The sequence below is a fragment of the Betta splendens genome, chromosome 15 (genome assembly GCF_900634795.4).
Source record: "Betta splendens chromosome 15, fBetSpl5.4, whole genome shotgun sequence".
NCBI lineage: Eukaryota > Metazoa > Chordata > Actinopteri > Anabantiformes > Osphronemidae > Betta > Betta splendens.
This window is the reverse complement of record NC_040895.2, coordinates 7,372,586-7,400,211: the sequence shown is the minus strand read 5'-3', so window position 1 is coordinate 7,400,211 and position 27,626 is coordinate 7,372,586. Positions and strand designations below refer to the sequence as shown.

General features: G+C 45.3%; 1 protein-coding gene across 1 annotated transcript in view; it reads left to right on the top strand.

Annotated features, from left to right (window-relative positions):
• Positions 1–27,626, top strand: part of ptk7b (protein tyrosine kinase 7b) — a 48,234-nt gene that overhangs the window by 2,723 nt on the left and 17,885 nt on the right. The gene's annotated exons all lie outside the window — the stretch shown is intronic.

The window sequence follows — 27,626 nt, the reverse complement described above, 5'->3', positions numbered from 1 at the left end:
AAGTGTGAAACTACTTAAACACACACATTTGCTCCTTCACAGTAAGGGACGAATGCACTTCTGTATTGGCTTGTATAAGGTATCGCTTGTGGAGGACAATAAAAAAAACAACTAAAAACATGATTAATAGGACGCGGTCCTTAGTGTTTGTTCGACCAAGTTGTGGAGCTGGGGGAGGATTCTTCCTCCCGCGGCTCTTGTTTCTGCTCATTTATCAGACGGTGTTTATTCAGGTTTAGGTGAAGCCTTTTGAACTGGAGAGTCCTCTCTTTCACCCGGCCACTATGGCAGCGTGCACTCACTCCATTATAGAGGGCTCTTGTCCCCAGGGAGGATCTTCTTGCACTCTCTCTCTCTGAGGTTGCAATCATGGCCGCCCGGCGTCTCAGATTTAGGGTCCTTGTCACGTCTAAATCGATGCACTCTCATCTTCTGGGTCCCAGTCTTCTGGCTCATGACCCCAAAACTGATCTAGGTCTGCCATCTTAAGCGGTTTCTGGAGGAGTATAGGACAAAGGGGCCTGAAGTGAAGACAGAGAGTGAGTTGGGGAAGACAGACAAATTGTTCTCATCAGGCTGTAATTTCTCTTCGTACTTGTTTGCTGTATGACTAATTAATTGCAGGGCTAAGTGGAAAAATCCTTTATTCTTTTAGCCTCATTTATTTATAGTTTTCCTCCAGCGAGTCTGTAATGTGGACTAATTTGAAGTTGCACCATGCCAGTGGCATCGGCGGTTGCCAAAGCCGCCTGCTCTTTTCAGCGCCGAGGAGCGAATAATGGACGACCTACATCGACCAAGCTCCCAATGAGAAAGTTTGCTGTGTCCAGGGTGCAAACATGCTGACACGTGCACGCGGGGCGTCCCTCACGTTCGCTCGGATCGAAGGCAACCACAGGTTTTAATAACCACTGTGGCCCCCGTGATCAATAAAACCAAATAAACAAAGGACGGTGTGAGGGGCTGAGTGCTGCTGGTAATGACTGGTTCCGTAGCTGCTTTGTGCGTGCGTGAAGGCGGTTTACGTGCTGGCGGCTTCGCCGGCTTTGCTGCTGGACTCCAGTGGTGGTTGGAGTCGGCCCTCGTGGATCTGCTTTGTGTTCCTTCTCTCCCTCTGTAGGGTGGTTTATTGCCTTGGTGCCTGCCTGCACAGCTCTGTCTCCTAACAAATGTAGGTGTTTAAACTGGCATGAGCATTGTTTTAAGGAATCAGTGTGGTTGGAATTATTGTTTTTTTCTCTCTAATCGTCTTTGGGGGTTGTTTTATTGATCAAAACTGAAATTACCTCAGGCACTTTTTTTACATTTCTGGTCAAACCCAACAATAGGTTAATCAATATACCATCTAAGAGATTAATCAGTAATAGAATTAGCTGAAGTACTAGTGGCAATTTGTTTCTGTTTTTTTGTAGAAAACATGTCTTTGTTTTCATACAACATGTTTTTTTTGTATGTGAACCCTTTAAAATCATTGAATCATTACTTTACAACCTGATTTCTTGTATTCATGCTCAGAAAGCGTCAGAAATACTAACTCAGAGGTGCTGATTAAATGCATATCCAGTCTTTAAGCTGACAGAGGGCCATTACCTCATTGTATGCTGTATCGTCACACCTTCTAATCTAATGCTGGATTTCAGGAGCTAATCCGACTTTCTTACCCTTTTGTCACTGATCTTATTGTTCTTTTACCAGATGCCACTTCTTATCTGCTGTTAGTGATAACCGGGGGTTTCACATTCACGCTCAAAAAACTCTGTATACAGATGTTCCCGGTGCTTTGACACTCTGCAGATACCCCCCCCCCCTTCTCTCTTTGACAGTTGTAAATCTTTACGACAACATTGGCCCTGCAGGGCAGGTGTGAGGCCCTGGCGAGGGATGGTTCTCCTTCCCAGTGAAACAAAATCCTTGTTTTGTTCTCACTTCGGTGCCAGACCATGTGCAGCGCCGCCGCCGCATTCAAATGCATCCGATCAAAACGTGCAGGAATGCCTAATTTGGCTGCGGACCGTTTTTAAGGGGAGGGTGTGAAGAATGGAGGGTGAGAGAGGAGAAAGGCGTCTAGCATGCCATTGCATAATCCCAGCAGCTATTAACTCTTTGTATCCCGGGGCTGAATGAACTCATCATAGCAACGGGCCACAGGCGGAGTGACATCGCACAGCTCTCTATCAGTGCTCAGCTCCTCCTCTCCACGCCAGTGGGTTTAAACAGGCTGAAAAGGCCACTGGTGTTTAAGTGAGAAGGGTCTGCGGCTCTGTTTGAGCCCAAACAAGGCCGGCTGCCTACAAGGGACCCTGCACAGGGTCACTTGTTGTTTAGCAAGAAATGAATTTTCCCAGTAGACTGCATGTGCTTTCATCCATGCTGGTTCACCACATCAGCCAGCGAACTGGCGTTTCTACTAATTATCCCATGTTTCGTCTTGCCACTGTGGCTTGGAGCGGAGCTCAAAGGCCTGGATCTATGTCAGTGTGTACGGAGTCGGCCTCCTGGTCACTGGAACTGAGCCTGTGCAGCCAGGGTTTAATAGAAAGCAAACAATGAAGCCGACTCGAAAGCCTGAGTGTTTTAGAACATCCCAGTTCCTTTGGATCCATGCTCACACTTGCTGTGCATCATCTAAGTGACACACAGTTGTGTGATTTTGGCTGTTCACGAAGACTTATATCATATCAATAATGTTTTTTATTGTTCTCCACCTCTTTCACAAGTTTCTTTTTCATAGAAGACACTTTGACCTCACATGCATCAAATGCTTTTAATAGGAAGTCAACCCTCCACTCTCTACTCCACTGTGGTCATTGTGCTGGATGCAACAGCTGTGCTGCCTTGCTAATTGAACAGGTCAAACCCTTTGCACCCACCCCTCATCCTTCACTGTAGTTAGTCTGATTTAATGCACTGTGTTGGCTTATGTGGCCTCGTAGACGCTTGTGCTCTTTACCTCGTCCTGTTCATATGATGGTGGTTAGTCTCTAGTCTGTATTTTCCGTCTCCAGCTAAAACCTTTATTAGATGACCCCTCGTGCTCGTCCATTCGTTTTCTCACTCGTCGTTTCAGCCTTTCAGCATAAAATCGTGACTACGCCCCGGATCCTTTTAAGTATTGCTGTGCTGTAGTTTAGTACTGTAACATAGGTTTTTGTTGTTCTGTTCCTCCTTTTCAGGGTTTTACCCAGTTGCTTAAGTTAACGTATGTGTCCTCCTGCTGTTTGCTCCACAATCAACCCCCGACAGTGAGTCTGGTCTTCCAGCAGATTTGTTTATGGGCTGCATAATCAGACTAAAGCCTCGTCTGAACCAGACGCCTGTTACCCAGCTATGTTTGAGGGTCATGCATCTCTACTCCTGCACCCAGTACAACCAGTAACCTTGATCCATTATGGCAAAGAGTGTTCTGTATTAGTAGACTGTAATTACCAGAGCAGCGAGGCAGGCTCATTACACTTCCAGCATTATTCTGTTCTATGGTTTTAATTATGTTAAACCATCTCAGCAGCCTCATGTTGCCGCCGTACCCGCTCTCTGTTTCACCTACCACTGCTCCCTTCCATTTTGTTCGTTCCAGTTTCACAACTGTGCCAACTACTGAATCCCTTTAAACCCCGTCCTCCTTTCTGTTGTCCTCTATCTGAACCTCCCTTTGAGTCTGCGATAAGTGCCAGACTTCAGTGTATTTTTAATCAGCTCTGACAGAGGGGTGGGAGAGTAACGGAGTGGTTTTAAGGGGGTGTTTTTGAAACTGCTCCTCTTTGCTCAGTGCTTGGGAAGCAGTTCTTCAAATAGGAATGAAGCTGAAATGTCTTCTGTCAGAGACAGACGCTGTGGGGAATTTTCTTCTATGCCTCTGCTGATATACTGAGTGTGTTTCTCCCGTCAGCATCGGAGCTCTGGCTTGGTTCCTGTGTCCACTTCTGGGGGAAAAAATGTTATTTTCAATGTTTTTTTGTGTCGTATAGGGTGAAAGTCGATTTACTACAGAAAGATGCTTCTTGTTTGTCAAACACTACAACCAGTCTCCAGCCTTCTGCCATACTGACATGATGAATGGGGCTGCTCTCTGTGTTTTATTAGATCTCTCGACTTTCGTGTAATTTGTGAAGATGATTGTGACTGTTTAAGGCATTAGACGTATTAAATCTAGTTTCCATGGAGAATTCTGGTGCTCCATGGTCTAAAAGCTGCTTTTAAATGATTTTCCACCTCGCCAGGAATAGAAGGCTTGAGGCAGACGCCGTCATTACATATTTAAGGACGGCTTTACATGGGGAAAAAATCTGGGAAACGTCAGCAAACATAAGATTTTGGATGATGATTTCACCTGAACACATTATTTCTATAGTCTGTACCTGTTGAATAAGGCACTCGCTTGATTGTGCTTTCTTAGTTTTTTTTTATTTTTTTATTTTTTTTATTTTGGAGGCACCCGTTACTTGCACCAGAAATGTGAAACCGCTAGTTCCAGTTTAACCCTGGCATTTTCCATTTTTAGTTTGTTTGTAGGGGGAGAATGGAGTTAATTCCACACATTCTTATCAGCGTCAGCCACTGCCTGCCTCAATCAACAGAGTTACCGTTTGCCCTCCACAACCTGACATTAGTTGATCCCAGCGGAGGATAAACCGTGCACACACCAGGTGCAGCCAGCTACCAAGGTCTCAGTGATTGGGGAGCACCGGACAGAGCTTCCTGGCCTTATCTGCTGAGGTGACGACGGACGCCCATGCCTGTGTTGTCTGACAATTGACAGTGGTCCCTGACTCCCCCTTGTGTGCTAGATACCAGAGGAAGTAGGTATTTTTCGTGGTTCTTTCCTCCCGGTGTTAACGTCAGAGCGGAAGCGAAGGCCCACAGCGACCTCGCCATTGCACGCCACAGCTGTTGCTGCTGTTTTGTATCCTCATCCAGGTTAGGACCCAGACAGGAGGCCACAGACCCGTCTTTCCTCACCGTGAGCCGAGTGACCCCGGGTCTTAGCTCTGCATGTGTGGTCAGGGGGGAGGTCAGAGGCTGCAGCCTCCCTTAGGAGCTGGACAACAGTTGTGGCAGACCGAGGCTGGCAGCTGTTTGTCGGTTGACTTCCCACTTGTGGACACTGGCCACTGTCTTGCTGAGCACGTGGGGCTTTCACAGCCGCTGGAATTTAGACGAATATGTAAACGCAGGATGAATCCATGCGGGAAATGCTATTTTATGCATGCGCATTTGTTATTGGGGTATAAAGATGTGGCTCGTGCACCTGTGGACCAACATTGTTGTATTTTTATAGCCGACTCTTTGTCCTGGAATGTGTCATTATTGATGTACTCTAAAAAAGCAGACGAAGAACCAGACCAGCGCTTTTGGAGTCGCTCAAATTGGACACACATTGTTCCATTTCCATTCGTCCTCCTCGCTGTCTCCTTTTTACACATGACTGATCTTGGTTTATTTGGTATAAAATTTTCAGTGAGTTCGAGACGGCTTCACGACAAAGCCTGCGATGCTGCCTCCAGCAGATGAGGCTGAGGCTGAAGATGTACAAAGAAAGGCGATCCTGATTTGCTTACTGAAAATATTGGCTTCAGTCAAAAGGAGGCCGATGCCTTTGAGTTTTAATTTCATTAGGCGTGGCAGATAATTACTGATGTGCAGACGCACTACGAATTTCAGTAATCACTTCCGTAGTTATTCACTAAACTTAATTTTAGCAGCCAGCAATTGTAATTTTAATACTACGAATGTTCTTTTGTATGCTCCATTCCAATCGTTGAGTATCCATCGTCTGTTTCGTCTGCTGCTTCCATCTTTTGGAACAGACTCTTGTTCATTATTCAGAGGTGTAGCTGTGTTCTTGTGCACGTTGCGTTTTTGCAGCATGACTTCACCGGCGTTCTTTTATGAGCCCGTGGACGGTTTCCAGACTGATGTCTTACTCCGCTTTTGTGTGCACCTTTCCGTCCTGTCACTGCAGAGGAAACAAAGAAAAGGTTGCAGTGAAAGGTACACCCCTGCCTTCCATTCAACCTCCCAGGTCCATCTTAAAATGAGGTCAGATGACACACGAGCCCCGAGCGCACACCTTGTTTCCCACACCTCATTCTCTTTCATTGTTGTTGACGCCGGCATGTTTGAAAGAAGAAATCTATTTGAATCTCTGCGTATCATCAGATGAGCAGGGGGACGGCAACGTTGGCAGCGTTCTCTACCATTACATAAGTAATTATGTAAATAAGTCGGCGTCCACTTGCTACACCGCAGCGGCTGTCCTCACATCATGGCCACCTTTTAGCCACTCGAGCTAAACTTGACAAGCATTCGCAGGAAAAGTAGCTGGCCATGAATTAAACAAGCGCTTCTATTCATAGATCCTCGTGCAAATGTTTCTCATCTCTTACAAGAGAACGAGATGGATGTCCTGCAGCCTTTCCTCCGCCACCCCTCCTCTTTTGTTTGATCTTTTTATTTGGCACGGTAACTCTTTCGAAAACTCTGTGGTGGTTCAAAAGGCATAAAACATGAGCGAGCTCCCCAGTGCAAGTAAATGGTGAAAGATGTTAACAGGATGTGCTGAGTGTATTAGAGCCGTACAACAGGCCGGAGCCTCTCAGGGCTGTTGGCCCCTGCAACCCATTTCCCTGAGTAAACATTCACATTAACAAACTCACACTTTAATCATTGTTTTTGAAATGTGATACTTTACAGTTACTGTTAGGATTTTATTAAATAAATCTATTTTATCCTCGCTCCTGCTTAATGGTCAGTTTAGTTTGGAAATCCTTTATTACATAAATGCATGGATAGAAAGTCAACCACTGTTGGTTTATGTGAATAACTATAAAATATCCAGGATAAATGCTGCCTATATAAAAATGTCACTTTTTAACATTAGATGCCTGCTTCTCTTTGTTTCAGCCAGTGAAAGCAAATGTTTTGTCTGCATTTGAACTTTTATGGCAGCGCGCTGTCGAGGGTTTCGACCATAAAGCAGCCGGACGGTGTTTTACTGTGCTTCTAAAAACGTCTTAATAAAGAACTCAAGCAGGCGTCCGAATAATTTGGGCAGCTGGAGGACGTGAACCACGATTGAAAGGGGAGTTTAGAGGTTTATAGAGAAGCTGCAGTCAACCCCCACACCCCCAGGCTCCCCCAGGCTCCCCCAAAGTCCTGCTCATGATTCCACAGGTTTTAGGTCACTGTAGATGACCGTGTCCTTCCAGGTATAACTGTCATCATTCAACGGTCTACACACCAAAGGGCCATTAGTTCCAGATGTTGTTTGTTTACGATGAAAAGATTTTTCATCATTCAGAAGAAAGCGAAAGGGCTGATGACTGACGCGTGACTGACTTGAGTCAGCTCAGGACACTAACCCGACCTTGTGCTTGTGTGGGAAAAACTGACAACCATCTTTTTTTTGTCACTCGTCTGATTTATTCCCACCAGAGCAGCGCTCTCTCCGATGCATCACGCTTTGATGCCGCATCGCGTACCAGCAAGTCCTGTCTGGTGGGTGGAAGCAGTTGACGAGTGGTGACTGGCTTTTTACAAGCGCACATTCTGTAGCTGTGAAGCAGTTGGCATCAAATCATATTACACGTTGTTTAAGTCTTTTGTGGTTATGGCACAGTACTAATTTACTTGTTTTTCATACAGCAGCTCAGATTAAAACTGTACTAATGCCCCTGTAACTTGCAGTGTTACTCCTGCCTAAACGTCTAATTTATAAGCCACCGTGTCTATTTATTTATAACTGTAAACGGCCATTCACAATATTTGCTGACGGATGCATTGAGTGGTGACAAGGAGTGGATTTTGTGTTGAGTCAGTCTCCCGCGTGGCTTCTTCTGTCTCTGAGGAGAGAAACGTACACGGTCTTGCGGCCTCTCTGATGTCTCTCCACGGCCTGTTTTTATGAATGGGGCCCCCTTTCAGGCGGCTGGTTCCTGAGGTCACCCCGAGCCGTGCGGCGAGATGATTCGTCTAGAAGTTTGGGCAGCGGAGAACAAGTGGTTCTTGTTAAATGTGAGCCAGAGAGAAAATTGCTCTAATTGAATGTGAAGCCATATGCTTCTTATTTGGTGAAAACTGTGTTTTTTTTTTGTTTTAGATCTTGTGAAATGTGGTGTTGCCACTCTACTCGCTACAAGGCATACACAATGGACCGTTTTGAGCATTTCATGATGGAATGCCTTGCTATTATGAAGACTAGTTCCTGAAGAAGCTTCGAGCTATTGTACAGCTTGAATGGATACTTATTTTTTACTTTTCCTGTTTAAAAAATGAAACCTTTTGTATTTCCCCGGTTCACTGAGAGTCTTGCTCAATAAACATGCTGTAGAAATTTGAGCGCTAATAATCTTCATGTGATTTTGAGCCTGCTGCACATGGTTCTCAGACGCTGCTGTCGTGTAATTAAATTACATTATTACGTTTTTGACAGGCAACAAGAGCATCTTTGATTGCGCCACCTCTGAGCTCTCTAAATAGTCCCGCTTAGCTAATATTGCCATCTTCTTTTGGCTGGTAACGTGAGTAGTGACAAGCAGGTGGCAGCAATCAGAAATCTATGCTGAGGAGCCAGAGCTCAAGGGTTTCACTTCTTTTAGGACCACAGAAATAAGCTAGCCAAATTCAAAACGTACAAAAAAATCACTTATTTGTAGATTGTAGATGCTGGGATCAGTAGATGTTTCTATACTGCGGGTAGGAAATAAAGTATTCTGGCCCACTACTGCAAAGACTGAGTTGGAGCTTTACGAACCAAGGTCAGGACCTGTGTTTTAACCTCAAATCCTTAAACCTGGGTCTTCTGTATAGCATGACCTCTCACCTTTAAATCTGCTGCTTACAGGCTCATTATCTGATTATCCCCGCCGTTTAATTTCACACCGGAGACTCCATCCAAGCCAGACACATTCTCACTTTTTCCCTGAATAGTTTCATCTGTTCTCAGTCGTACGTGTCCTCGGACAAAGGCTGCACTGTTGATAACTCCCTGGACCTTTCCGTAAATCCTCATGTTCAGCTACACGCAGAGTTTATACAGCAGACAAACACTGGTCTGATGCAGAGACTTGTCTCTCCCTCTGAGTGAAACTCAAACACAGCCTGCGTCACCTTGCGTGCTTTCACATGGTGTAATGGACTTTTCTGTCCACGCTATCAACACATACATCAGAATCAGCATTATCAGAGCTGACTGGACTCTGGGGTCATTTCGGTGGCATCTACTCCTTTACAGCAGAAACAGCAAAGCGCTGACGACATTGATTGCTGCTGGTTCTTCGGGTAGAAAGGCTACTTTGGTGGGCAGTTTGTCAGCACGGAGGTGTGAGACTGGGCCCCGGCAGAAAAACTGGTTCTTGGTGATAAGTAGCGGCTCCAGTGTGGAGAGTGTCTCCTTTCTGACAGAGGATCTGGCTTTGTCTTGAAATGCGAGCTGGCTTCGCTGCAGCCACTGCCAGCGTCGGCGCTCTTACTTTCAGGGCAGAGAAAAGAGGGCTGGATGGAAGAGGGGAAGATTTATGTTTCAGGGGGACGCCTTGGGCTGACATGGGGGGATAAAAAGATTTGAGTAGCTGTTGCTGTCTGTTAAAGGGGATTAACGTTTAATTACCGCAGCGACACTCAAGCAGCCAATCATTGTATTATATGTAGTTTTATTTTTTTCAAAAGTGGTAGAGTTGACTTTTTTTTTCCAGCTGTTTAAGTGGTCACAACAGCTGCTGAATTGTTTACTTTGTTGCCTCAACACTGCAGTATTATGTGTGAGGCAAGTCCCCATTAAACAAGCTTGACTGATGGAAAGACATAACACACATTGAAGGCCTGGACCCATGTTGTAAACGACTACTACAAATTGTAAGAAACAGGAAATTCCAGTGACACAAAAGCATCATATTTCAGTTTGGTAACACACGTTTGCTTAATTTAAGGCTCTTTGTTTATTAACCCAAGTTGTTGTTGGGTGAGACACAATAAGATCCCTGTGCTTTGCTGCCAGCGAATCACTGAATATTCAGTGTGGGGATTTAGGCTCCATACCGTTTTGGCTCATTGCACCTTGCACCTTGTTCCTCCTGTCCTCAGCTGTGATTTAGATTTATTGTTGTGTTGGTAAATGTAGGTGGTAACAGCCGGGTTATCTGCCCAGCGTCCTTTTCCCAGGACAGAGCTCTGACTTTGGTACATCCTTGTGGTGCCCACAGCTGCACTCTGTACTCAAACCTCCTCCAAAATAGCATTCAATGCAGAGGAAAGCTGCATGCTTCAGATTAAGTTTCTGTAGTTGACGTCGCCCACGGGAGTGGTTTTGCAATGTCAGGTTGCCAACTATTGCAGCCCGTCTAATCTTCTCCTTGTGTGGTTGTGATGGATGTGGATGAGTGGTCTGCAGATTGTGCGAGCTCATTATCATGACTCTCGGTGTCAGGGTGCATAGGCTCCCCCGCCTTCAGCCGTCCCAGCGTGCACACATTTCACCTTGAATCTGCATGTGTTAAATTTATGACAGATGTTGTCAAGTTTGTCCCTTTGTAATGCATGTGTGACCTTGGCGTCAAGTGAGCAAGATGTGATTCACTGAGTTTCATCCTAATGTGTTTTCATGACTGGTTTTCTTGTCATACTTAAGTGCACTCTAACTGTTTACCCCCTGCCTGTAACCCAAGCACACGGAGAATGAAACACTTAACCTGTGGCCGTGGCAGCGCGAAGGTCTGGGAACACTGTGGGAGATTCACACAATGTGTGTCACACATCCCTGCTGGTGGGAGTGTGGTTTCCTGGGCTTGTTAATATTAGCCGCAAGGTCGGAAGAATACAAAGCGCGAGCGCTCGGCCACAGAAGGCTTTGATCAGCCAATGAGACCATCGGGGAGTCAGCAGTCCACAGTGGACAGTGAGTCACCTGAGTTGTTAGTGCTTAGATTTCATTGGCAGCAACGGAAGGTTAAACACACATGTTGTGGGGGATCATCGCTCTTTCATGAAAGAGGGAGTTTGACTGTTGGTTAATCCATGCATGCACTTACGTTATCTTCTTTAAAACGCTGGTCTCAGGTTTTCTTAAAGAGACGACTGGGAATGGAATTGGTTAGTTCTAAAACAACCATTTAATTGAGTTTCTGTTTTTAACCAAAACACAGCCATCACATGAAAAATAGAAAAACGTCTTGTTCCCTTTTTTAAACAAATGTTTTGTTGTTGTTGTTTTTTTGTATGTTTTTTTTTTTTTTAATTTTGCAGTAAAGTTTAACTTCTGCCCAGATAAAATGCTGTTTGATAGTATAATAAAAAACACAATCAGGAGCAACTAGTTCTTTTAATTAGACTTTTACAGCTTTTAAAATAGTTTAAAAAATTTTTTTTAAACCTTTCTACACTTTATTTTATGTCCGTCAATCCACGACCTTGACTCCGGTTTAATTTAAAGTTTTGGCCGTTGCCAGTTGTTTCCTCAGTGGCAGTTTGTCTGTGCCATGTGTTGCCCCTCCCACTCTGGGAGAGCTGGTTCCCATACTAATGCAGAGCAGGACCTTAGTGGACCCAGTGTGGCGAGCTTATTCAAGTGACTCTGAGGGGGGGGGGGGGCTGAGTTTTTTTTTCAGGCCAGTCGCTCTGACTGAAGGGCAGTGGAGCACGTCTCAACACATCTTACTCCATTACAAAGAGCGTCTGTGATGTACATACAGATGAGCCCTTAATAGGCGGCTTTGTCACTCAGTTCCTCCTTAGTCTAATCTGACAAGCAGCCCTCTGTGTACTCATGTAAATATGTTATTACTGTGTTCATGTGCACGTACGCGCACATTTCACATGTCCATACATGCGTTTGAGGAGTCCGCTAAGAGGAACCTCAACTCGGCTCCGCTTATTCCTGCACCTCAGCCTGTACCTTAAGCTAACACTCTTTTTCATGACCTGCAGGAAGTAATTACACCTAATTGTCTTGCTTTATCACCAAAAGTAAAATTCCACGCCTGTTGTCTCACCAGTGTAGGTGGTTAACCAGTGTTCTCACCATATAATTACTGTTCATAGTTGGTGTTTACAGTAAAGCTTAATAGCTATTAGAAGCTGTTTCTTTGTTTTTAGACCTTGTCCTTCAAACCTTGTGTGCATTGTGAATTTGTTGCTACAACTAGACCATCCTCTCTGTCACACATGTAGTAAAAGCATCCAGGATTCAATATATCATCATCATATCAGCAGGTCTTCATTCTGCCGCTCAGACACACAAGTGTCAGCCTCAAGCTTGTTCGCGGGTACCTGGAGGGAAGTAAGTCCTAATTGCCAGGGGAAATGGGATGGCCCTACATGGAGGGTCTATTGTAACCAAGGCAATTAACTCGGCTCCTTTCATCTGAGTGTCTCCTTTGAAAAGAGACATTGTGCTTAGCTGCTCAGCGAGCAAAGGGACGGGACAAAGTTGTTAGTGGCAGCATTCCACTGTGGTGCCAAAAGGAGGTGTGTGTGTTGGCGGGTTGTTGGGGGTCTATTGTTGTTGGGACACCCTCCCTCCAATTCAGTGTCCCTGGTTATCTTGACGGTGTTGCATCCCTAGTCAGTGAAAGACACGTTATCACTTCAAACAATAAACTTTATCACTTAAAATAGTTGAGTCGTTTTAGACATTTAGCTAAATGTGTTTTCTCTGCACTATTTTAGTTTGCAGCAGTTAACACGTAGCCTGAACTTTACTTTATAGTTCAGTTGCTGCAGCTGCTTGATCTTTCGCCTTACTTCTTATTGCTCCGTTTGAAGCCAGAGAACAGTTGGAGCAATTGGATATATGCCTGCAGGGGCTTGGCTTACTGTAACAAACCCTTTACATCTTTTGAAAGAGGTAGATTATGTGTGCCGAACCGGGACCGCGGAGGTCGCAACACGCTGTAGCACAGGCCGAGGCCAGGTTCAGGAAACAATGGGAGACCTGAGGAGATGAGACGCTGGTCCGCGAGGTTCCATGGCCAGGCGTTGGTGATACTCCTCTGCATGTCTGCTTCCCAGTGGAGTGGAAAGGGGGCCACGCAGGGCCGAAGAGAGCCAAGCTGTGCTGGGCCAAGGCATGCGGAGGAAGAGGTGAGATCCAAGGAACGGCGGGGGGGAGACACCCCACACCCTGCACACCATGGTGTGAAAAAGATCCTGACAGCCACAAATGAATTCAGAATTTCAGTGAATCATCTCTTCATTATGTCGAACTAATCCCCTGCTCCCATTAGACGGGTTTACTCCCCTTTTGCTCTCCGGCCTCTGTACCCACGCATCCCTGTTTTATTTATTCCTCTCCAACGCTTCTATCAAAACTCTTAAAACAAAGATTTCTGCAGCAGCGCGTCTTTCTCATCCCCATTTACATTTAATTAAAACATCAGCGAATCCACACATCGGTGTTTGAGTGAAACATTGTTGATCTACGGGGGAACTTAAGATACTGTAATGTTTTGACCCACTTTTCTAACAGCCAGTGTTCTCTGCAGGAAGCCTGCATTTGATTAAGTCGTTATGGTGTTCAAATTTTTACAAGTTGTTTTTTTTTTTTTTTTTAATGCTTCTTGCTAAGGTGTAGTACAACTCACAAGGCTCAAAGGCTATGGAGGTGCACAGTGGATTATAACCAATAGACACCTTAATGAAACATGCATCATGGTCTTATCCCACAGCTTGTGCCTGCTTGGGTGCACAGTACCAATCAAGCCTGTCTGTGGTGAATGCTTATGTTGGCTAACGGGGTAATGGTTCTTAAGACCCCTCGTCTAGCAGCCCCAGCCTTCCCCCTGCCCTCATACTGCTCACTCAATGAGAGGAGCTTGACGGTCCAGTGGACCCCAGTGTGAAAGCGTAGCATTGTCCCTCTGGTTTGAAGGAACTCTAGAGGCTGGCGTAGGACATGCTGGCTGGGGTTCAGGAACTCTGCAGGGCCAGAGATTACCAAGGCATGGCAGGATCCCTGATAACTGACACCCTCCACACAGGCATCCGAGCTGCTCTCCCATCCCGCTAAAGACTACAGCCACAAAGACGCCTTTCATTGCTGGGCACGGTGGCGCTAATCCCCTTAGCACAAAGACCTAGGCTACTGATAGCATCTAAATAACTCTTCAGTAAATGTCATTTGCCTGAATTAGCTGTATAATATCTCCTGATGCTAGCGGATTGCATTGTGGGGTATACAGAAATATTTGTGCCTGTTGTGATTTCTCTTGATGTGCTGTTGAGTATTGGTGTTAGATAACCCAAGAGGACGGCTCACCCACTGAGCTGATCTGCCACTGGCTGTTTGGCCTCTGGCTTTGGGTCAGTTAAGTGCTGCAGCATTGTCCAATGTCTCCCTAACATTCACATGGCATTGAAGGGCCTTACTGTTGGCTCTCACTGACACCATAGCCTTTAAAGCCCAGAGTGGAGTGTCAGCATGTGAACACTTAACATCCATACAGATGATATTGCCTTAGATAGATTTCTTTTGTATGAAATGCCCTTTAGGCAGCGCCTTATCCAGGTCACCAAACGTCAGACTGGCCTTGCATTGTAATCTCAATGCTATTGTCGCCAAAAGGGTAAAGAGGCACTGATCATTCTGAAGAGACAGGAGGATTGAATCAGGACAAATTTAATTAATTTAATTTACAAAATTCACCAACCAACCAAACTAACTCAATTCAAAGAATTATCGCTCATCTTTTGCTCAGCCAGAGCATCATGGAAGGACGGCTGCAGGTAGAAAGATCATCGCTTTTGTCAGCAAAAATAAATTTTCTTTAATTGACCTTTGACCAGTGGGGAAGCTCCTTCTCCCGTGAGGATCGCTGTCCAGCTGTGGTTGACATGGAAACGCCTGTTGGAAGATGCTCTCTGCCAGGACAGAGGCACAAATTTTCCCCACCCCCTTTTCGCTTTGTTACGTTGCCTTCAAAATATCGTATCACACTTTTAGATATAGCTGCAGTTGGTGACCCATCATCTACCACAGCCAAGAAATTCCTCTCCTTGCTTTGTAATGCTGCTCACACCCACTCTTTGTGAAAGCCTGTCAGGCCATTAGGAGGGCATGTCTGGGTCTTCCTTAGACAAGACCTTGAGCTGCACAGGGCTACAGATCAATACATCCCACTGGAATGGAGAATGGAAACAAACAGCCTGTGTGTAGAAGTCTACAAGGAATCAACAAAGCCTAGCCCTGGGTTTTTCTCTCCTCCCAGCTGTCCCACTGGTCCTGGATGTGTTTCAGAGTTTGAAAGGGGAGGTTTACTCTCTGCAGTGCTCTGTTCCTCCCGGCTTCCATTCAAAAGGGCTGACACTTGAGAACTGGGCCGCTGCTGTATTAGCCAGGCCAGATGGAAAGATAGACCGGCAATAGGCTGTTGCTGGACGCCTGGGAGGGTCTGAGGCAGAGGAATCGAACATGCAGATACTATTGTTTTTATTGTGCAGCATTGCAAAGAGATCTTATAGGTTGCGGCGGGGAAGTGAAAAGTCAAGGGGACGGATCAGTTACTGAAGGTCACTATAGATGTGAGGGGAAGCAGGAAAAGCTTTTTGGGTTTCAAGGCATTTTACTCTGCCCGAGTTGAGCTGGTTCATGTGGTGCCATCTTACTATCTCATCATACACGACTCAAAACAACAGTGAATCTAGCTCTTGTGACAAACATGCACGTCTGTTTATTCTCCACTGTTGTTATAGCAACTCTGGTACGCGTAATAGTTTGTGGGCTATGATGTTAAATGTTAAGCAGCCTCGCTGTCGGGGGTCATATTTCCTTGTGCTTTCGCATTTGCCTCAGTCTGGGTGAACACATGTACTGTACCTGCCCTAAAAACGTTCACCTTGGCCAAGCTCCGCATTGAGCCTCAGATCACGTCAGGCTACATATATGCTGCATTGTCTTTATAATGGGCCCTCTCCCTGAGGCTGGAAGCGCTGGCAGAGACAGAACACTCTCCCGCTGCCGCTCTTTCTTAACGTAATCCTCTTATAAATAGGCCACTGTGTCTGTTTTACAGGCAATAAAGCAATGTGTTCTGAGCATGTGGGTGAGGTTCAGGGGGTGAGCATGCAGACAGGAGGTCTCCCATGGTGGCAAAGGTCTGGTCTGCCACATACTAGAAATAGACATCCACTGCTCTGATGTAGAATCTGTGATTTAGCTTTTCGTCTATTGGCCGTCTCTTCCTGTGGCGTTCACGCTGAGCCAAGATGAGCCCAGGAAAGAGTGGGAAGATAAATGGGGAGAGGGAGCTGGTGAGGGGGGAAAAATAGATTTATGTTGCACTGCTCACAGGGCTTTTTAAAAGTGGAGTCGGTGCACCTTTTCCTAGATGGCTCCCGAGGCATACGTAAAGCGAGGGGAGTGAGAAAGATGTGTTGACCTGAACTGCTACGTACTAGATGAAAGAATTACCCACAAGCCCTTTGTTTTGGCCCATGGAGGCTACTTATACTGTTGCCACTGAGGCTCATGCTGTCTGATGATAAAACGTAAATCTATCATGGCTGTAAAGATATGGTAAAATGTGTGTAGGATGAATAGATAGATTAATGTTTGCACTTTGGCTGATTTATGTCCTATACTAAAGGCACAGGGCCTGGTATTTATTTGCCAAGAGGCACAGCATTGTTAGAGGTGTAGCATCGTGTGAAATACACATTAAAGAACACACCTTTTTAGATTTTAACTGTTCACATTGCCTTCAGCTCGTAATATAATGAAACACAAAACGGATAACAGCCTTCCTCTGTTTGCATCATTAGGACTGTGCTGATGTTGAGCCCGCGTCTAACATTTCTGTTTTTCTTTCTTCTCCCCTCACGCCTCCTTCGATGTCACCGATGTGGCCATTTTCATCAAAGGTGAGTCTAAGTGCTCACTTAACATATCTAGAGCATACAAAAGAAACTGAAGCACTGTGAAATTAACTGAACTACTCTGGCTGATTTTCACAAACTGTCTGAGGTGTCACTTGTCGGTGCCAAACAAAGCAATTATCATCACATTTGCATCATTTGATGTGTAAATTAAGCAGTCTGAGGATTGATTTGATACCTACTGGATATGCATTAGTTCTACAGCTCTACAGCAATCTCGATGCATGTGCTAGAGGTTGTTTCTTTTACCTCATCACCTTTGTGTGATGTGTTTACAGGCAGAACTCAGCTCACTGACCTTTAAGTAAAGAAGCTGCCCTCCCTCGGGCAGTCCACCTCTTCACTTCCAATAACATCACACGGCTTTTAAGAAAATGTTCTAATGTAAAAATGGGTCAGAATGTACATAGGTAGTCAGTTCTAGCTATTTCCTCCCTGTAGAGGGAACGCTACTAAAGATCAGAGGGGGCAAAACAGCTGAAGGTGGTGTGGATAGAGATGGCAAAGAGTATGGAATCACTGCTTCACCGTGGTGTCCCAGGCAGGAAGGAGAACCCAGACAGGAAGCAGCATTGTCCAACCGTGCTTTTAGATGAGACAGGCTCTGACAGAAAGACAGTGAGGCCTCCAACTTCACACGCAGGTAATTGGCTGTCAAGACTGGGGGACAACACAGCATGACACCACGTCCTTTATTCCAAACACGCAGACGCGCGCGCACAGATACACACAGAATCACAAACACACAATTATACGCTCTAAGGCCACTAATTGGCTTGCTTGGCTGTGTGTGAATGCTAACTGGGTGCAAGGCCGCAGCTGTTGTTAGAAGCAGATCTCTCAGAGGTGAAGAGGAGTGAAAGGCAGAGTGTGTGTGTGTCTGTGTGTGTGTGTGTGTAAAGGTGTGAGGGGGGTCGCGCCACCTCCAACAGAGAGGTGTCTCTCCCCAGAGTGTGAGTGACAGTCTGCTCAGAAGGAGGCCATTGTGCCAGTCAGGCCCCACTGGTTTTCAAAGCTGTTTACATTTAGGAGGAGAGGAAACCAGCATGTTATCATCTTTTGTGTCTGTGTGTGCGTGCGTTGGGATTAACGGACTGATCAACTGTTCATTCCATTAGTTTTTAAGAATAAATGTCTAAAGTGTTGTCGCTTTAATTTGATTGATGAGTGTTTACTTTCTAAAGTTTGTAAAGTAATGTGCTATTGTGTTATGTTGCGATAGAGACACACTAGAATGGGAATGATCGTGAAAGTGTCTGGTCAGAGCTTGACTTGGGCGACTGCTGGTACTTCCACACTCTGGCATCCTCATTAAACCGGAGCCCTGAACAGACCATAGACCACAGATGAGTCTGTGCTGCATCTCATCCTATACAGATTGTCTTGTATCATAACCAGTGTCCGTGGATGAGCAATAGCAGAAAGGGAAGTATACTGTTACGTTGACACTCATCGTATGTTTTTTTTCTTTCCCTGACTCTTTACCCATTTCTTTGTACAATCCTGCATTTCATCTTGAGGCTTCAATGAGGACACGTGTCAAACAGATGGATGCCAGATGTAGATCTGGCATTTCTGTTTCTTGTACTTGGATGCTAATCCACTTCTCACTCCTTAAGTTTAGATTGGAATGAAAGTTGGAATTGTAATAAAGGTATTTTTTGCTGAGAGGAGTATTTCAGAAGGGTTCCATTTACCTGCCTGTTTAAATGTTCCACGTCCGTTATCTTGAAACCCTGCGGGTAGCGTGCAGCCCTGAAGTAGTTTGAGCATGCAGATTGTATATTGGTATAGTTGTATAAACTGTGGTGTTACTTATCCCTAAGGAAGTCGGTCCTCAACCTCTATCTCTGATCCCCGTGTATGTGGTGTTTGTGTCTGGATGCCTATCAAAAGGTGCAGCACCTTGACAAATACATCACAGTCTGGACTGAGGCAGAGCAAATATTGTATTTCCTGTCCAGAGACAACTAATCTATGGTTCTTATGAGATGGTGAGCCTACAGTAATCTGGCTTTAGTTGATACAACCCCTGCCACCTTCTTGTCTGCGCACAAAGTGCCTTTGTCCACACAGATGTGTGACGGGTGAGCGCTGAGGCGTTGAATTGTTCATAGAAGCAACATAATCACCTTGAACACGTTCGGCAGCACCTGAGTGGGTGGAAGCACGACAAGCGGCGCGCGTTGCCAAGAAACGCGGCTCTAAAGTAGTCATGTGAAGGTTTCTAATAATGGTGGGTGTACATTGCAGCTCTTGGAGGAAAAAAAGCTATTAGGTTGTATAACATTAAAATTTACAACAAAAGACTTTTTGTTACCTCTCATGTTCGGGAAGTGCGTTGAATCTAAAAGTTGAAGTCATATTTTTCAAGGTTAGTTTTTTTTTTTTATTATCATCAGATGGAGCATGTTAGATGAAAGTATATGAAAGAGAACCATAAATCAGCTCTTCATTCAACATGTCCTCAATTCAGAAAGAAGTTATTATACAATGAATTAAAAATTAGCTTTCTTTTTTCCCAGTAACCTTCATAAGGTACTGCTCCCTCTATGCTAATACTCCAGTTGCCCTCAGAGCTAAGTACTCATTGTGCCACATCCTGGCCATTCCTGTGTTATTCAAATAGTCGGACGAGTAGCAAATGTCATGGACCCCCTGGGGCACACACAGTCTGCCCATGAGATTTAAGAGTGTTACAGTAGCTGTAGCAACTATACTTACGCTTAGAAAATAACACACAGGAAATATATCCTAATGCATAGGAATGGTTTTAAATGGATTGCGTATTAGTACCTCTACCTAAAGTGAAGTTAAACGACTTGTACGGAAAAACTTGCTCAACAGGTGTTCACTCAAAGCGGATTAAAACAGCTTTCAACGGCAGACATAAACTGCCCCGTTTGCTGGCTCCACAAAGAGGAGCTGGTATGTCTAACAAGTAACAGACCTGATCAGCGCATAGGGAACCAGGAAATCCATTAATCCCAGCCTCCTCCGACTCCATTCTTCTCGTGGCTGTGAAAATGACCGCCTGCTGGGTTTCGAAAACATGACGGCACAGAGGGCCTCGCCTAATTAAAAGATAATACTGCCTAATTATAATGATGGGGACTACAGATGCGTGAAAAACATCAGGAGTGGTGCTGGAGCATCGCACTCGTGAGCGCTTTAACTCTCGTAAAGGCCTGCGTTTGATGTAAGATTTTATTTAGATGACACATTCTCATTAAATCTAGAATTAGTTCCTTGTGTCTCAGGTCTGCTATTAAATAGACCCCCCCCCCCAACTGGAATATGGACTGTGTGTTTTGAATTAGAGGATATTAGAGGATGATCATTTAGTTTGTACCATGTGTTGTAGCTGGTAATTACCTTTAAATCTTGCTGGTTTGTCAGTCTGTTTCTCGCTGCTCATGCAAACACCTTGGTGCCTTCCAAGCGGTTGCGTTCCTGCCAGCACTAAAATACTTTGGTGCAGAGGTAGAAATGGTTAAAACAAAGCTTGTGATCACTGAAAATAAAGGCACCTTTGCTGACTTTAAGGCCACATGCACATTCCTGGATCTCCTCCACTGAAACATTTTGCTCCGGTATTTAGAGTCAACAGATTTATCAAAAAAACACACACACTCGCACCTCTGTGGTCCACAGTCACAGGGAGCTTTCTCACTGCCGACTGCAGAGACTCCAGTGCATGCAGTTACATGAAAGTGCACAAACGGTCGTCTTGCCTTCCCCTCATTGAACCTCATTGCATTGCATTGTGCGTGTGTTCTGTCGGCGTTAGTCATGGGCAGGGCTCAGGGTGCTTTAACGAAGATATTGCAAATTGCTTTTACCGGAGGAATTCAGGAAGCTTTTAAAAAGCATTGGCAGATGGATGATTACAGTGTGATGGAGGCAGACAACAAGTGAGAAAGTGAGGTTTAATGGAACCTTTATTGTGCTCTGGAGCCCCATTCAGTGACTGAAAGAACCCGACTCCCAAGAATGGACGCATTCAACCATCCATGAAATTAATATTACCTTTACAGAAGACTTGCATTTCAAACTGTGTTGGTTTTTTTGTTTTTTTAAATCCTGATTATTTTCCTTCTCTTCATGTTTCTGACGTTTATTCTGTAATTCTTCTCTTTTTACTTCCTTCTTATCTCGCTATACTCTCCTTCATGCCAGCAAGTTTGAGGGTGTTGTGGTTGGCGCTGTTGTGTGGACGCAGCCGAGACTCTGCACCCATCTGCTGCCAGACCTAGTCAGGCAGCCATCATTTATTACCTCTGCTGATGCAAAAAGCAGCTCTTGTCATTCTGAAGGCTTGGTTTCTGCTGTTTGCTGCACTCTATAAGGTTTCCGTCTCAAATCTGCATCTTTTACTGGCTGTACTTCTCTGTTTAATCTGTTAAAGTTGTTCATCCTCGCAGATCATATTTCCGATGGCAGGAGACTTGGAAACAGGATATCACTCCTTCCAGCTCTGTTTCATCTCATATCTGTAGTATTACTCCGTTGAAGATTTAGCCATGCAACTGTCTTAATTTCTCCCAGCTCCCACTTTAATAGGCAGACTCTTGCATCTGTAACATCTATCAGACATTTGTGTTTAGCCTGGCTGAACATTGCTGAGCTCTTCTGTTCCACTGTGCCTTAATCCTCCATCTTTGGCTTAGAATGCTGGAAAGAAACATTGCAGTGTGGCCCCAGATGTTTGACGTTAGTGTTTCTTTATATTCGCTTTGATATTAAGCCTTGGCAAATTCTTTTAGGCCTCGCTCCTGCCATCTACAGGGTAGTTACTGACGTTATTTTTGTCAACAGTTTGCATCAGGTTGTGTGAGGAGCCTTTGTTTAAAAAAAGCATGATGCAAATAAAAGAGCAAGCTTTATCCTCACTCCTATAGGATTTAGTTTTCTCTCTAAAAGTGGTCTCATTAGTGGATTAAGAGCTGGTTTTTCAGGGCCACGCAGACTGGAACAACCTAACGTGGTTCACCTAAGCGAAGCCTAATCCATCTTAATCTAATAATTGCTCCCAGATTCACTGTCTGGTAAGAACACAGCTGCGGGGGACAACAGTGGCTCCAGGTTGCTATGCATCATGGGTAATATTACCCCTCGTCCCTTTCATAGGTAGGATCAGATGTATAGACACACCACTTCTTCACTGCAATCATATGGGTGTTCCACACATTCTGTGAGCCCCCCCCCCCCTTTGCAGCTCATGTTCTGTCTTCGGCATGCGTGGGTTACACACAGATGCATTAGCCTGCCTGTGTTTCAACAGTCGGCCTGTTATGAGTGGGTGTTGAAAATCGGTGAGAGCTGGCCACGCTCAGATGTCTCGGTTTTATCGGCAGCATGACAGTTATGAAGCCTGGTGTGGAGGGACGGAGCAGGCGGCCTGACGAGTGATGGGACTCGCGTCTCCTCTGAGAGGCACCTTCATGTGCTGGGGCTCCGTCTGTCATAAACGCGGGCCGATAACCTTCCTTGAAGGGCCGTTCGCGTATCGCACGATAACAAAGAACGGCGTGACATTCCGGAGTGAAGTAAAATAACATCAGCAATGACATGAAAGCAGTCTGTCATTGTTTGTGTTGAGCAGCAGCAACACCCAGAGTCAGAGACGCGGTGTAAAATGTTTGACTCACTCGTCATCTCAACTGCTTGTCTCTGTAAAGGTCGGATGACTGAGTGCATTATATTGTCCCACTGACTCTGAGCTCTATGTATTTTTCTCCTGCGGGGAGCGCTACCAGTGTTACTCAGGAGCCAGACTTGTGTAACATGGATCTTTACTCCTGAGTGTTACTCAGGAGCCAGACTTGTGTAACATGGATCTTTACTCCTGAGTGTTACTCAGGAGCCAGACTTGTGCCAGTCCTGATCCCCAGCCTGAAGCCTGTTGTAGGCCTCCTACTACAGCACATAATGAGGCGGTAATTGCCTAAGATGGGTGGCCTATTAAAACACACTTAAAATGCTGGGTGGGGCTGAGCCTTTGATGCTGCTGACCGCCCGCCGATCTGCTTATTAAGAGATTTCTGTCTGATGCCTGCCCTCCGCTCTCATTCACGCTGTCGCATGCGTGTTTTTATTATTCTTTCCATCACAGGGGCCCTATGAAACATTTCATTTCAAACGGCGGAGGTGTGTTTGCATGCAGCAGCTCGTTACGAGGGATGAGAGGGCATTTCGTAACGTCGTAGGAGAGAGGTGACACACTTCTGTCAAAATGTCAAGTAGTTTTCTCCTGAAATGAGTTGCTGTCATCTGGAGAGGCGAGCTGCACGCCACAGCGCAGCCGTTGTCATGTTTGCGATAGAGCTGAAACTAGAAACTCCACAGAGGCGTCATGGATGACTGTAGCAGCCATTTGAGTTGAAGCAAAAGTAATGATGAATCGCGCTCCACCTGGAGAGGGTGCATGCCGGTTGCCATGCCAGTGTTGCCTGGCAATAACCTGGGGTGGGTGGGGGTGGAGGAGGGGGCCTTTGTCTGCTTGGTGCGACAGTAGGATGGAGAGAAATGGCACCAACGGATAGTGATCTCTCTGAGGTTCGTTGTAATGAGCTCGGCCCTCTCCTTTCGCACGGGAGCGGAGCAATTACCCGACATAATGAGAAGAGCGATTGAACGAGGGTAGCGGATGTGCATACTGGTGTCACTGGTAAAAAGGCCGCCCGGCTCCGCTGCTTTGAACACTGGTTTTCAATTAGAAGCACTGGAATGAACAGCCGTGCGCTGATGTTTGCCCTTCACAGAATGAAATACTATCCAGGGTCACCTTTCTTCTGATGGAATGGAAAGGGACAGCAGGGACTTGTTCTGTTTTATTGCTTTGATCCATTGCAGATTAATAGAGTGGCCTGGCTTCTAATGCATGGACATAATCCATGTGGACAGTCGAGGTAGCAGTGTTCCCCACTGCCAGTATTGGTAAAGCTACAGCAGCGCAGAGCAGTATTGATCTTGTCATCTAAATGAAGACTTAACATAATATATTATGTATTTATTCAGGTACTTTATTAAATGTAAATATGATACATCTGCATGAACCTGGTTTTTCCCAATGTTAATTAAGTAATTAACGGCTTTATTTGGACAGAAATAAGCATTTGAACATTAGTTTGGTAAGGAAATAAATCAATTACAGTAAATAACAGAATCATTAGAGACTGAGGTGTTTTGTGTTGTACAGGCAGCGTCTCTGTTGCGCCTAAAACTGCGTTCAAGGTAAAAGTTGAGCAAAAGCCACATCTCCAAAAGCTGACAGAGGTCAATACTGGGATCAGCCTGCGACAAAGCAAAGTGTCGCTCGCTTTTCGGTGGCTTGACAAAGGCTTTGTAACGGGCCTCACTCCGACATGTTGAACCGTTCTGCTGTCAGATTAGACAAGGCAGCCTGACCTCCGTGTTCCAGCAGCATCTCAGCTCTATGCACCAGCGATTTCTCTGTGTGGTTCACGTTGGTGAGTTCAGAGTTTGGCTGATGACAGAAAAGTTAAAATCATGGACCGTGAGAGCAGTGAGGGATGAAATTAATCTTTCAACTAAACAAAATAAACCTAAATGAATTTTCCAAATGAGGTTAGTTGATAATAGATGTGTCTCTCAGTTTCAGTGTTAACTTGTTATGGTCTTCTGGGATTTTCCACTTTTTCTATGTGACCATAAACTCTTTTAGGGAAGTTTTTCTCCTCGTGGGATTTCAAGGAGGCAGTCATGTGATGAAACCCGCACACATTCATTCATTTCTTGACAGCCCATGAAACACCTGTCAAACGGATTCAGCGCTTCATTCACACTTCAATTTATCTCCTTCATGTTCTGGTCCATGAAAACCGACGTGCATGAAGCTTATCACTCATTTTCATCTGAGGTTTTACCTCTGCCTTTAAAACCACTGTCATCTGTCTCCCTCTGCAAATGCCAACATACACCCCTGCAACCACCTCTATCTCAGGATCTGATCAATTCTTCCACAGAATTACAGGCTTTTCTCAATATGTAGTGGTTATATTATTTATTATTTAAAATATTCAGGTTAAAATTCTTTATTTTTTTGTTGCTCCTCTTTCTGACTTTTAACTTGCAGTCCATAACTGTCCCTTGTCCTCTGATGCCACTAAAATGAGCTTTTATACAGTGATTTGAGTGCATCGGTGTTTCCTGTCTGCCCAAGCTCTTTAATAAGTGATGACCTGGTTTTCCACTGTGTGCTTGTTTGTCTTGCCCTCGTGATTGACATTAACTAAACAAGATGTTTCCTTTAGTCACCAAATCAGGCAGTAAGCTCGCTTTCAGATCGTATATTTACTTTTGGAGCAGTTAATAATTGATCCAATCAGAGGCGCTCTAATTGTCTTTGCGCCGCTTCCTTTTTTCGTAAGCCTTTGAAGTTTGTTGTAAGTGTGTGCAGTTTTAAGTAAAGAGGGCTGATGTCCTCTGAAGTCTCTCTTCTCTTATCTTTAATTAGGTTATGCAGATTCCAGAGATAAGGATATGAGCTTGTAAAGAAAATAGTGATTGTGGTAGTAGCTGTGTTTCTAATAGCAGCTGCAGAGTAGAGGGAGACTATTTCGATCACACACTTTTACATGTACAAGTCTTGAACATCTGCAGGGACTGAGCGCGTGGCACTCTGGGAAGTGTGTGTCATGTGATTGAGATGAATGTTCGTTCCAATCGCTGTGTCACGCTCTGTCAGCGGCGATGATGCGTTCGACTCTACTGTCCTGCCTCTCCTCCATTTAAGCACAGCTGTCCTTCTGAACCACATGCATGGGGCTATCTGAGCTGCCACAGCGGGGGTGTCTGGTGCCAGGCGTCTGTGGCTGCTGCTCTTTATGTGTGTGTGTCGTCCCCTTTGACCCCCTCGCAGCCTCAGCTCGCTGCGTAATCGCTGGTCCCTCTGCAGCAGCTATTATATCCTGATAACGTCCACTTTGATGCTGCTGTTGATCTTTTTGTCTGTTTTTACCAATACAGTGTGTTTTAATTCATTCGACTAAACCTGCACATTTAAGTGCTTGTGTTGTGCGTCCCTCATGGTTTCACCTCTGCCTGCCTGTTCCAGCCGACAAACCGGGAAAGAGAGGAAGGAGGCGTCTGCTGTTGATGAGGCCATTACGGTGGGCTCTGGCTGTCAGGACGGCTTAAAAGCGACCCCCACCTGACAGCCCCGACAGCCGAGCCCGGCTTAATGGGGTCGTCAGTGCAGCAAGCCGAAGAGGAGAGTCCCTGTGTGCAGATATTTTAGCCTTCTCAGCACTTTGCCCTTCCGTCTTCGTCCCATTTTCTGTCTCTTCCAGCTCACTTCCACATACCTTGACCCAAACCAAGCGAAACTCAAACTAGTTTGAAAATGTAGACGTGTTAATATTTTATGACGATCGCTTCTAATCTGGCTGCATTAGTGTATCTGCTGGAAGCTTTTCCCAGCAAGTGCGTATTGATTGGTATCAGAGCCAGAACTCTTTTTTTTCTTAACCGCTGTAGAGATGGAGGCTGCTCTTAGCATCTCCCCTTCTCATGGTGCTTTTTGAGTTAAACCATAGAAAACTTTAAATATCACTTAATTTGATTATTAGCTGATAAAGTAACCTCAGTAGTTAATTGGTAGTTAATGAGTTTGTTGTGCCATTTGCTGTGGTTAGTGTGATTTGTCAGCCTTTACCTCTTTTCGCTTGTTCTTTTAGCTGTAATGCTCCCTTTCAACTTTGGCTCTCTTTTAAAAGTCTGTCAGTGGGTGATTGGAAAACTCCTCATCTGCTTTTTCAGACTGTGCCGATTCCCGGCGAATGAAACAAAGATTCATTTAGGAACTGTGCCGATCGGGTCCGTTGGCGTTGCTGCATGACTTGCGTGCGCTCCGGTTCTTCCTGTGTCACTTTGTTCAAGCGTTACAGAGGGAGAGCAGGGGTGTGCTGGAGAGATGTAGGTCACGGCGCCTTCTCTGAATGAACGCTACAGTAAACCTGGCAGCCTCTGTCCCGCTCTCCCTCCCTCTCCCCCCGTCCCCGGTCTTCTCCGTCATGCTGTGGCATTTGCAAACCCCTTATCTACCTGTCTCTCCTGGAACGTTTCCCAAAACTCACAGACTCGTCGTGCGTGCGTGCATGTGTGTCAAGCAGTATCTCAAATGAACACATCAGTCATGAGCCGCAGTTCTGCCGCGGTTTGTAATGTCACGGTTCAGAGGAGGCTCAGGGTGATGGAAGTTGCTGCAAAAAAGTGCACCAGCTGTAAGCCTGGCATGGAAGCAGGGCATCGTGTGTGAACTCTCCTTGCTAGATGATTTGAGGTGGATGCTGCGATACCTCTTCTGCTGGTTCCAATCCATCTGCTGCCTGTTACCCCAGTTTTACACAGACGGAACAAGCCCTCTTAGGGGAATGGTTAGAGACAGTTTGCTTATACAGAAGGGGAGTTGCAACAATCCTGTGCGCAATAAATCATGTGGAGCTCAGATCAGATGATGAAAGAATGATTTATGAACCCGGGCTCTTCCCTTTTGCCCTTAATGAACACATCTCGTGTGCCAATAATATGTTCTTAGAACCTGGAAATAAATGTTTTAAGTGTCTAGTATTTGATCACTGTTTGGGCAGAACATGCAAAAAGCTAAAAAAAAGTAATTGAGTGGATGCTGTTAAGTGGAAGCCAGTCATCTGTGGCAGGTGTCTGTAAACACACAGCCTAGCCATTAAAGTTGACCAGGGTTCCTGGTCAACTTCATCATCATCATCATCATCATCAAATTT